The sequence below is a fragment of the Pinus tabuliformis genome, chromosome 1_2, assembly GCF_031772625.1.
Source record: "Pinus tabuliformis cultivar Carrire ecotype Pingquan chromosome 1_2, CPIR1, whole genome shotgun sequence".
Lineage (NCBI taxonomy): Eukaryota > Viridiplantae > Streptophyta > Pinopsida > Pinales > Pinaceae > Pinus > Pinus tabuliformis.
The window spans coordinates 212,236,722-212,249,435 of NC_142298.1; positions in this window are offsets into that span (position 1 = coordinate 212,236,722).

Consider the following 12,714-nt stretch of genomic DNA (forward strand, 5'->3'; position numbering starts at 1 on the left):
ACTTGAAGGCAGCAACATTATCGGTTATGATTTTTTCAGGACAACCAAATCTAGACAAGATGTTGGCTTCTAAGAATCATTTAATCACTGTATCATTGGCTTGCCTAGTGGGAATGGCTTCTATCCATTTGGTGAATAGTCTATGGCGGTAAGAATCCATTTATGTTGGCTAGATGAGGGAGGATGGATTTCTCCAATGAAGTCCAAACCCCATTGTTGAAAGGGTCTTTCAATGGAAATTGGTCTCAATGGCAAGGGTAATAGTTTCTTTTTGCCTTCAAAAATTTGGCATTTGTGGCAAGCAGTGACAAACTTCTCTACATCAGCGAACAAGAATGGCCAGTAAAATCTAGCCCTTAGGATTTTGTCTGCAGTTGATTTCCAGTAGAGATGTCCACCGCAGTCTCCTGCATGAAATTCTTTGAGAATTTTGTCAACTTCTTCTTTTATCAAACAATTCAATAGAATACATTCATAATTTTTCCAAAAAATAGCACCATCTAAAATACAGAATTTTGAAGCTTTCATCTTTAAAAATCTTTTCTTTGTTCTAAATAACCATGTAAGAGCCTGCAGGTTTAATAATACATGAAATATATCAGCATACCAAGGTGATTCTAAGAAGGCCTCGCTGATTTGTGGAGTCGCCATCTCCTGTTCGTTATCCAGTTCATTGATGTCTAGGGCTCGAAAGTTTGTTTCAGTCATGAGTTTAGCCAATCCTTGTCCTTTTATCAGCTTTTGTAGGTTGTATTTCAATGTCATACTCCAATATTTTAGCTATCCATTTACCTCGTTCGCTTCAATTCCATCCCGAGTCAGGATATCTTTTACAACAGCATTTGGTACGTAAGCTATTACACGTGAATACAATATGTAGACTCTGAAGTCTTGAATGGTTTTCACAAGTGCATAAGCCAATTTTTCCATGATTTTGTAATTCAGAGGTGCATCTCTAAGTGCTTTACTGAAAAAGGCTATGGATTTTTCACATCCTTGATCATCTTTTTGCAGTAAAACAATTGTTATAGTGTGTTCTGATGCAAATGAGAAAATTATGAAGTGTCTATCAAACTTTGGACTTGTAAGGACTAGTGTTCTGGTCAAAGCCATTTTAATCTCTCCGAATGCTTTTTTGGCTTTTGTTATCCATTTAACATTTGAATCCTTTTTTAACATGTTGTTCAAAAATCTAATTAATTCAGCCGGATTATGTATGAATCTTCTCAAAAAGTTAATCTTCCCTAGGAAAGCTTGAAGTTCTTTGATATTTCTCGGGCGGGGTATTTGCAGAATAGCTTTTATCCTAGCAGGATCAATTCTAATGCCATCTTTGGAGATGATGTGGCCTAAAAATTTGCCTTCTTCTAAACCAAACAAAGATTTTTTAGGATTTAATGAAATACCATATTCTCTGCATTTTAGGAACACTTGTCTCAAATGATCTAAATGTTGCTGGTCTAATTTGGAAAACACAGTGAGGTCATCTACATATACAGCCAGAAAATCATGAATTTCTTTTGCAAAAGCTATGCCCATTGCTCATTGAAAGGTTGCCCCTGCATTCTTAAGTCTGAACGGTAATTTTAACATATTTAAATGTACCCCATGGTGTTGTAAATGTAGTCTTTTCTTGGTCATCAGGATGAACTAGAATCTGATTAGAACCTAAAAACCCATCCAACAGTGAAATCCTAGAAGCACCTACTACCCTCTGTAAGATGTGATCCATTTTAGGTAAAGGGTAGTTGTCCTTCAAAGAAACCTTGTTTACATTTATTAAGTCAACACATAATCTGATTTCCCCTGTTTTCTTCCTTGTAGGCACTAAATTAGATACCCACTCTGAAAACCTAATTGGAGCAATTATCCCTGCATCATGCATTCATCTGATTTCCTTTTCAATTAAAGGAAGCATTACTGGGTTGATTCTTCTGAGCTTTTGTTTGAATGGTTTTTTATTTTCCTTGAGGGGTATTGTATGTTGAATTACAAAGGTGTCATAATATTTCAGGTCTTCATAGCTCCAGGAAAAAACATCCTGGAATTATTTGATCAATTCAACATACTTAAGCTTTTGATATGGGGGCAAAGATTTGGACAATTTTATCATTTTTGGATTGTCTTCAGTTCCTATGTTGTAGTCTTCAATGTCTGCTTTTGGAGGTTCCATCTGAGATTTCTTTGGAATGTCGTTGAAATCAAAGAGATCTTCCAAAGGAGTTAATCCTTTGGGCAAATGATTGTCTTTCAAATTTATAATTTCAGATTCTCCTTCAATGATGTCATCAATGTCTGTTTGGTTAAGATCTTGTATTTCCTCTTTGGTGAATTTTGTTGGATAAAGCATTTGAGTTGCATTTTCTACTGAAATGTCTGTCTCTATTTGATTCGCTGGATCAAAGTCACTGACTGTGTCTCCATCTACATTAGTGCTGGAAAATTCCTCTTCTAGAGTTAAAAAATTGTTGATCTGGTTATCACTTTAAAACACTTGCGAATTCTTTACATTATCAGGTATGGCTGGCTTGTGTCTAATTTTAGCTATGAATTGATGATTTGGTTCAAATGGTAATTTAAAGGCGCTGGCAAACATTGCTAGGTTGTGAGCTTGCAAGTTCTGTTTTCTCGGGATTTTGGCAAGCTGAGTTTCTAGAAATGTGTTGAGGATGTCTATAGTTGTTCCTCTGTATTCTCTCAATCTAGGATCATTTGTCAAGAACTTCCCTTTTATCTGTTGAATAATTAAATCAGAATCTCCTAGGACTAACACTCTAGTTGCTCCCAATTTTTTGACCAGTTTAAGACCTAGCAACAAAGCTTCATATTCAGCCATATTATTAGTGCACCTAAAGTTTAACCTGTAGGCATGACCTTCAGCATGATTGTTTTCAATATTGTGCCCCCAGACTCCTGCCTCTGCTCCTAACTTGTTCACAAAACCATCAAATTCTAAGTACCAAAGGATTTCATGTTTATAATTAGAATCTAAAGCTTCAGGGATCTATTCAAGAGGGAGGATTTGGTTTTTCATTTTCTTTTGGTTTATCTGATGTTTCATGATTTTCAGCAATTTCTTGGATTTAGACACTAGACTTTTCACTTGTTGTTTCTTCTGTTTCATCTGCCAAATTTTTTATTTCATGTGGGGGACCAATTTCGGCATTGTATAGGATAAAAGAATCCATATCTGAACGTATTGAGTAGATAGGGAAATTTTGAGGTTTCTCTTGGCTACTCACTACATACTTCATTAAGGTTTCTCGTTATAGACTCTTTGGTTGACCAAACACTGAAATAGTAGCGTAAGACATGTCCAACTATAGGGATCCTTGAAGCTTTGCACCCCAAGATCTAGATAATAACATGCCATACTTCGGTGGAATATCAGCAACTACTATGTCCATTAGGATGGTTTTGGCAGGATATTGGACTAGTGACACACATAAGTCTTTGATTAAACCCAAACATTTGACCTGACTTGAATCAAAAGAGAAAAGATCTTTATATGGCCTGGTGATGTCAAGGTCAAGTTTCTCCATTACAGATTTGGGCATTAAGTTATGAGAAGCTCCAGAATCAAACATGGCATTATGAAGTATTTTATCAAGTATCTTTAGGCCTACATAGAAAGGAGAAACTTCTCTCTCTGTTGTTTTTCCATTCACTTCAGGGTCAAATATCAATTCTGGCTGGTCATCAAAAACATTTACTGAATCTTCATTCACAGATATTTTGAGTGATCTGCTGATTTGACTTCTGTAGACATCATGTTTAGCTAATTTTGATAATGGAACAACTATCTTTAGTTTGCCTACTTCTGTCTCAAGATTGAAAGGTTTCTCGGTCTAAGTTTTTGCATTTCGGACAACTCGATTTTCTCCGTTTTTCTCCTCTTCAGGAGTGGGATTACGGGATGAATTTTTTTCCAAATCAAGTTCTAGAGGCCCTTCTTCTTTTTCTTTAGCATGACTATCAGTGGAAGGTTGTCTGCTAGGTGGCTGATTTTCTGATATATCTTCAACAATTGGGTTTTTCGAGTTAGGATCTGTTCTAGCAAGAATATGTACAGGGGGGTTACTGATATTACCTTTATTAGGCTGCTTGGTATCTTTCTGTTTGCTGATTTCAGGGACATCTATTCTTCTGCTCTTTAGATTGTATTGTTTGTGGACTTCATAAATGGCTGTATCATATCCCTCCGTAAAGTCAAATGATTCACCTGACTGAGTTTGGAATTGTTTCACAATGTGAGCTTCTTGATCCTCTTGGGTCAAGAAAACTTGTTGTTCATTGTTAAGTCCCATCAAATTAATTTGGGTATCTTTTGTTAGTTCATCGGAAGTTGAGGCTTCAGCATAATTTTCTTGAAATGGGGGCCTAGTATTTTGGTCCGGCCCTGTCTTTCCAGTGTTAGGATTTTGATTCTTCCTGAAATTTGGATTTCTCCCAGTGTTGCTTGGTGACCATCCCAAGGGGACTTTCTCTCAATTGTTTCCACTCTATCACCAAGTCTATCCATTCCTTTGATAATAGCATCTAATTTCTGTTCAAAGGCAGAAGGTTCTTCTTTGAAAGGTGTCCTTCTTTCAGCTCTAGCTCTAGATCATTTGGATATCAGATTGATCTCAACACTGACAGCTATGCTCTGCATCTCTTCTAAGTTTCGAGGGGCTCTTTCCCTAAGTTATTATGCCATATCAGAATCAAATGCATCAGGGAATTTAATCAAGGCCAAATCTGGAGGAGATCTGAGATTTTGAGGAATAGCATTGTAGATGTTATTGAATCTGGTACAGTAATCTTGGACAGTTTCTTGTGTGCCTCTTCTTAAGTTTTCATATTCTGATAAAATTTGGAGAGGATCTTTCTTCTTTTCCCATCTGTTTGAGAAGCTCTAATAAAGAGCTTGTGGGTCATTGATACTGTTTGCAGGGATGGCTCTAAACCAGGTTTTAACATCTCCAGTTAAACTTTGAACAAACACTTTCATTCTGACATCATCATCATCAATCTCATAGTTTTCAAAATAGTCAGTCATCTCCTTTTCTGCATCCCCCGGATTATCATCGTGATTACTTCCTTTACCTAGCTAAAGCCCCTTGTACCATTGCTATGGTATTAGTACAAGACGATGACAAAGGCAATGAACATGTTATCTACTACCTTAGTCATAATCTCCTCGACACCGAAACATGTTATGCCCATGCCGAGAAGTTTGCTTTAGCTATCGTACAGGTTGTTCAGCGCTTTCTGAACTACATTCTCTTACTCACTACTACTGTGATTTATGAGTGCAATCCCATGACCTACATCCTGACTCATCAGTTACTGGGGGGCAAGTATTCTAAATGGATCATCATCTTGCAAGAATTCGATTTGGTGTTTACCGTTGCCCAATCTAAGAAGTCACGAGTTTTTGCCATGTTGATTTGTTCCCTTCCCACTGGTCCAAATGAATAGCTCCCGGATGAGACTCTTTTCCTGATTAGCACCCTTGACCCATGGTATGTTGATATCATCATGTATCTCTAGACGTCCACATTCCAGTCCCTGTTGACTAAGGATAATCGTTGATGGATTTGGCATCACTCCCAACCCTACCATATTATTGGTGATATTTTATACCATGTCGGTGTCGATTCAGTTCTTCGTCTATGCCTTACTCTCGAGGAGGTTGAGAGAGTTCTCAATGACTGCCATTATGGGGCTTGTGGTGGTCATATGTCTGGCTATGCTACCGCTCAAAAAATCCTTTTCAAGGACTGCATCCTTGTTGTTCACAAATGCCATGAATTCCAAATCTACCAGCGCAAGATGCACGCCCCACCCGCTCACCTACATCCCATCATTACTGTTGGTACTTTTTCCAAATGGGGAGTTAATATATGACATGTAACCCTCGTTCGGCTGGGGGGCATGGTTATATTATCGTTGCTATGGATTATTTCACCAAATGGGACAAAGCGATGCCTACATACTCTGCAGACGGTAAAACGACGGCTCAATTTCTTTTCAATCACGTTATTTCTAGGTTTGGCGTACCTCAAGCCATTGTCACAAACCATGGTTCCCATTTCCGAGATTACATGATGGTTGAGCTGACCTCTATGTTTGGTTTGTGCCATGATGGCTCAACCCCGTATTATCCGCAGGCCAACGGTCAAGTTGAAATTGTGAACAAAGTTTTGGTTACAATTCTTCAGTGTACTATTGGGATGCACAAGTCAAATTGGCATGTCATGCTCGTCTCAGCTCTGTGAGCTTATCGAACCTCGACCATGGACACAACTGGTTTCACACCATTCCAGCTTGTCTATGGTCTAGAAGCAACGTTACGGATTGAATGTGAAACTCCTTCACTCAATCTAGTTTTCAAACTTCTCCCTGAAACATCACCTCACGAAGAGCGCCTCTTATATCTAGAATGGCTGGATGAGTCTCATTATCTCGCTGCTTTGGTCATCGAAGCACAAAAGAAGCGAGTCAAGTCCTATTTCGATCGGTCAGTCTCCCCCCGCGCATTGTCTGAGAGTGATTTGGTTTTACTATATGATCAATCTAATGATAAGCTAGGGGCAGGAAAGTTCGAACCCATGTGGCATGGGCCCTACATTGTAAAATGCGTTTTGAAAAAAGGGGCTTATGAGCTTATTGATTATGAAGGCAATCTTTTAGACAAGCCCCGAAATGGGATTTATCTCAAAAAGTATTATGCTTAGGTCATCTTGCATGGTTACTTGTGTACATTATTCATTCATTTCTGTGCAGTGTGGTTTGGTGTGTTAGTTTTCAAACAGCTTTCTTGTTTACTATGTTTTCCCTACTTTGCAGATGTCTATGACTCCTCGCATCGGCTTTGCTGACGGTGCTTGTCGTAGTACCCAAAATATATCCTCTATGTCATGGGCTATCTATGACCCTGATGGTGAGTTGATTAATCTTCAAGGTATTTGTTTAGGTCGCACAACTAATAACATTGTTGAATACAGTGCAGTCATCGAAATGTTGTCAGAAGCCATTGCTCTTGACATTCGAGCATTGGTTGTGAACTTGGATTCACAACTTGTTGTCCTTCAACTCAACGAGAAATATTCCGTCAGAAACCCTCAGATATTAATAATGTATCTATGTATTCATCTACTGGAAAGGCATTTTGATTACACTACATATCATCATATTCCTAGATGCATGAATACATTGACAGATGCATTAGCTAATTATGTGTTAGATAGACATTTACGAAACATGTGAAGAGTCAAAAGAAATCATTTGTACCATAGTAAGAAAGAAAATAAAGCATATATATATATATATATCTATATATATATATATATATATATATATATATATATATATATATATATATATGGTGATAATGTTTAATACATCAAAACCCCAAAAAATAATATGTGTGTTCATATAACATCGGCGACTCGCAGGCCTCATATATCCGTGGCACACAGGCCTAAAAAATGTAAAATGTTGGACCTAGGAACTAATAAACATGGTGATTGTGGTAGCATGAAATTTCTCATGCAACACGAGTTAGCAATCGGCGGATCCGGTCTGATACTCCCCTCCTAATAAGGAGCGACATCAAACTGGCGAGCAATGCGCCTAGCTATCGGGGACATCCTGGCAGAACGATCTAGTCCAACATCTACATTGACAAAACAAAATGTTAGAAACACACACACACACACACACACACACATATATATCAAAAACAATTAAAAAATCACAAAATTAGAAATTGATTTTTTACCTTCGTCATCAAAATCCTCCCCATCTAGTAGCAGCATGTCCAGATCTCCACGGAAGTCCATACCACTGTATGGCCAATCCTCCACGATGATCAACTGTCGTCGTAGCCATGAAAAGAAGGCGGGCTTATAAGTCATATGTTGGCCCCCAGTGATCCTAGGCATCAAACAAATCCAACGGGCCATCCGTGGGTCTCGTGGCATTTGAGGATCTACCTCAGTTAGTTGGTACTGGAACAGCGGCACCTGTTCCAAGAAAAAGGTCACTATTATGGATCCGAAGAAAATTTGCTTCAGATTCCCTACCTTAGCTTTTGTCAGTTGGTGCTTTATGTTGATCTTCATGGCTTCCACCCAATTGAATATCATTGGTGTTATACAATCAATGGTGTATAGAAATTTCAACTTGTTAGTCTCGTGCACTGCTTGGGACCCCACCACTCTGTTGATAGTCAATAGTAGCACTCTCAATGTCAGATCTCGCATTGTGGCAATCTCAATCTTTCTGCTCTTGGATTTGAGGGCTTCAGGGCAATGTTCGACAAGTAGCATGGATATGCTTGCCCCAATCGGTCATGACCCATATAGGTTGACTAGTTCCCCTCTCCAGGACAGTCCTGTGATGAAATATATGTTTGAACTTTCTAACTCCAGCTCTTGGTCACCAATGATAAATATTTCTTTATTTATGTCCCAGAGACTAGTCAGATATCGAAGCAACTTAGGTTGAGCCTGCATCCCTGGTGTGGGAAATAACTTGAGGAGCCCATAGTTCCTCAAATCATTCAAGCAATTTGGATCATTCAATGCCTGAGTGTCCACATCTTTGTGCTCACATTCTTTCCAGTCTACCATTTTCGACGATTCTTTCCTGCAAAAACCATATATTCAAGTCAATAATCATTTTTGGCCAACAAAATATGGATTCAAACGGTGATTTTGGGAGAAAAAGTGATTTTTCCTTGTTCATCGAGCTGGTGCACCTATTTTAAAAATAGTTGCGCCGACGACGTAATTGGGCGTTTTAATCACCCTTGGTCGGCGTGATTCTGTGCTCGGAACTCGCGCCGACCGAGGGTGAAAAACGTTTTCTAAAACTTCCCTCCAAAATCCAAAAAATGGATGAAATCAGAAATAAACAGTATGGAAATGGAGCTTAGGGCCTTGTCTCTTACCTGTGATTGGCAGCTCGGAAAATGACCTCCCGGATCTCCTGGAATCTGCTCCGAAACAATTAGGGAAAAAGTGGGTGAAAAGTTTTCCACAGCAAGGTAAAATGGTAAATGGTAAAAAATATTTACTTTTTCCCCTTTTTATTCAGTTTTTCATGAAATATTAGGTTTTGTGAGTATTTTGACCTATTTTGCCTCAAGAGTTGGATAATGCACTTTACCCTTTTTTGTAACAACAGGTGATGGATGTTCGACGATGATGTCAAGTCACATTTCAGCTCTTTTCTCGACTTGTAAAACTCAAATGAAAATATTACCGAGTATTTTTTCTCTTTTGACTCATAAAAGTGAATAAAATGGGGGGGTCGAATTTCAAGCTATTTTCTGACCCTTTAAACACGAAAAGGTAGTCGATCCCTTGTCGATTCAAACTCGTTAATGGGTATGAAGCATCGTGCACCCAGTATACGTTTACCCATTTTTCTGGCTGGGATGCACTATTTACGAAAATGGTACTCCTTGACTGAAATGGTCAAGCGGATCTCTCAAGTATCGTTTTCTACCTTTTCGAACTTGAGAGACACAAATGTACAAAAAGGGACCATGTGGAGTTTTATTTTCCATGTCTTTTTCAAACTCTCTAAACATGAAAAAGATACCAAGTTACAACTTTGTCAGACTCGTTAAAACATATAATGACATCAAATTCGTCACCATGACGAACATGAGCTTCTCCTTCCTAAGGCTCATTAAACTTACTAGGTCAGATTGCTATCCCCTTCAAGCTCACGATTAAAAAATAATTGGGGTACCTGCTAGAAATGGTGGGGAGAAATTTGGAAATCTAATCAGTTGTGTCAGCATCTCACTCTTGAACATGACACTTTCTGCTTCGTGTCAGGTTGGGATATCCTCCTTTGTATCATTGACCTTCCTAGGTTGGGACGTTTATTTTTGCCTTCCATTTGATCTCTACCATGTCATCATGACGATTGATCCTATGGATCCAAAAGCTTCCAAACTTCCAGTCGTGTCGCCTATATGTTCAAGAGTTGTCCTTCTGCAGTTGCACTTACCCCTGATTCTCTGTATCATCCAAAATCATTTTGCATCCTTTTGTCTCATGTCAATGATGTGGGATACATTATGTCCCTCCTTCGACACGGTCGCTTCTTGTCAACTTCAGCTCATTATCCAGGAAGTTGACCAAGAGACTCCCTTCTGGTACCTTAGAGCTTGCATGCCCTAATGGAAAGTTCTTCACACTTGACGACAAGTTCACATCATTGGCTTTCGATCGAGTGATTTCATGGGTGTTCGACTTATGTCCCTCTATTCAAATTCCATGGATTTTGTTGCTAGTACCTTGAGGACCATTGTCATTATTGATGGTTTCTCTCACGCTTGTTAACATTTCACATCATTGGATGGTAATCAAGCGATTTTATAGCGCGTTCGACGTCAACGCATCTTTTCACATGTTATAATTTTTACTTTGATCAGGTTGTTTTGGAGCACAAGATCCTAAGCTCAGATTACAAAAATTCTAGGTTGCAAGATGATGTGACATGATTATGTCGGTATGCATGTCTCTCTCAGATGGATGGATGCGACCATACCATGAGTTATCATATGTGATCTTTCTCATTATTGGATGGCTGCGACCATACCTTGGTTTCGATATGATCCTCTTTATCATATGGCTGCACCCATGCCTAGATCCATTTACATGATCATTCTCTGGATGGTTGCATCCATACCACGATTCATGTATCATTTGATAGAGTTTTCAATTATGTATGTGTATCTATACTTGCTTGCAGGTTTTCTAATGACACACTCTGATTCCCCACATTGATTCATAAAGCATTTCATCCCTCACTCTAGTTCGGCATTCACGCTTTAGGGGGCATCTATTACACAACATTTTGTCACTTTCCCTGTACTTCCCATTCCTCGATTCTGAAGGACCTCTACAGTGAACCCTAAATTTCCCTTCATGAAGAAACTCCCATTATGTCCCTCTTCATGAGCAGAACAATTCCCTTTTGCACCATTTCCCCAAAATCTTCTGTTTTTTCCTAGTTTACAAGACCGACGCTAATGACCCTTGTCCTCGTCTCGCCGATATGCAGGGATTAACACTGTCCCTAGCACCGATCGGAGCAACTAAGCTTTGTTTCAATCACGTCGATCCTCTTTTGGAAAGTTTTTTAAATAAGGAGCTAAAGCTTGCAGATCTAGAAGCTTCGTAACGGAAGTCTGGTAAATGGTTGAGCTGGATGGAGTCGAGGATGTCTGGGCTATTTCCCCTATAAGGATGGAACTAACTCAAGAGATAATACCTTCTCCCATGAGAAGAGGAACCATCTCCCATCCATTCATGCTATATAAACCTCCCTTTTTCCCAAGCACAAGATAGTGTTAATGTTGGTGTGCTAGTGCTAATTAAGTTTGGAGTAAACAGCAAGCTATTCATATTTGTAGCTCTCTAGTTGTGTGTGAGGGAGAAGCGTGAAGTTGTTTTAGTGTGAAGCCTAAAGGGAAGAGCCTTAAAACTATCATTGTTGAGGCCATCATGGAATGCTAACGAAATTGTGTGGGAACCTGGTTTTTGTTGGAGGAGAACAACAACGCCAAGACAATGGTTGTAATCTCTTCTCGATTCAATATATACGCAACTATCGATTGATTTCCTACATAAAGTGTCATCTCACATGTTTATGGCTTAATGTTTCTTGACTTGTTAAGTAGGTTGAATTACAATTTGTCTATTATCATGGTTGTTGTTTGCTTTTGTTTACTTGTTTCAGGCGTTTGAATAAGGAAACGACAAATAGCTGGAGCGAGCAAGCAAGCTCATCACCAAACAGGATAAGCATAATAAGAGGTAGGCCCTCTTAATTGGTTCTAACCTAAGGAGATCTTCCATAGAATGTATCGGTTGTGGCTAGACCCGCTATCAAGCTAGAGGAATTGTTTGTGTCTGCAGTCATAATTTTACTTCACCACACTTCAACTCAAGCTCTGTGATCTTCATGTTCAGCTCAAACTAAACTATGGCCATTTTTGTTTTCGCATCGCGCACACCTGCAGCCAAATTTCTAATTTTGTCCTCTAACAGTGCTTCTTCTGTTATGTGTAGTTTAGGAACCGTCTTGCATGCTTTAGTTACCACGGCTACAGTTTTCTCATTATGCTCCTGAACCTTCTTCCATGCTTCGATCACTGTCATATTTTCAATGAACATCTATTCGTTGTTGAATTTCAGCTCGTTGATCAAGCTTATCACACACTGCTCCTGGGCCCTAATTTCTACAATCGCACCTTCTTGCAGCATGTGAAGGAATTCACTGGGGAGCATGGCCAAGTTCATACCAATATTCCCCAAAGTGCTAATAGTAGCCTTGTTAGCATCTGCCTCCATGCTCAGAGCTCCATAAGGCAGCACGAATACACAGAGATCCAAGGATCGAACCAACTCAACTGCTTGAGCGATCCCCTGCGCCATGCGAGTTGATGTCACGTTACTCTGCCCTACACCGTCCTGGAGTCAATTTGTTTTGATCTATCTCTTGCGCAAACCTGTCTATATGGCACTTAGTGCCTGCTTCTGCTGCTGCTCAAATTGTTGCAGTAGTTCTGTGGTTGTGTCCCTTACTTTATTGCCAATATCATCTAAGTCACCCTCTCTCAAGGTGATTGGGTCAAGTGACGACTTGGAGGATTTTGTCTTCTTTCGTTGTACCTCCTTTTCATATTCCCTATGTTGCTTT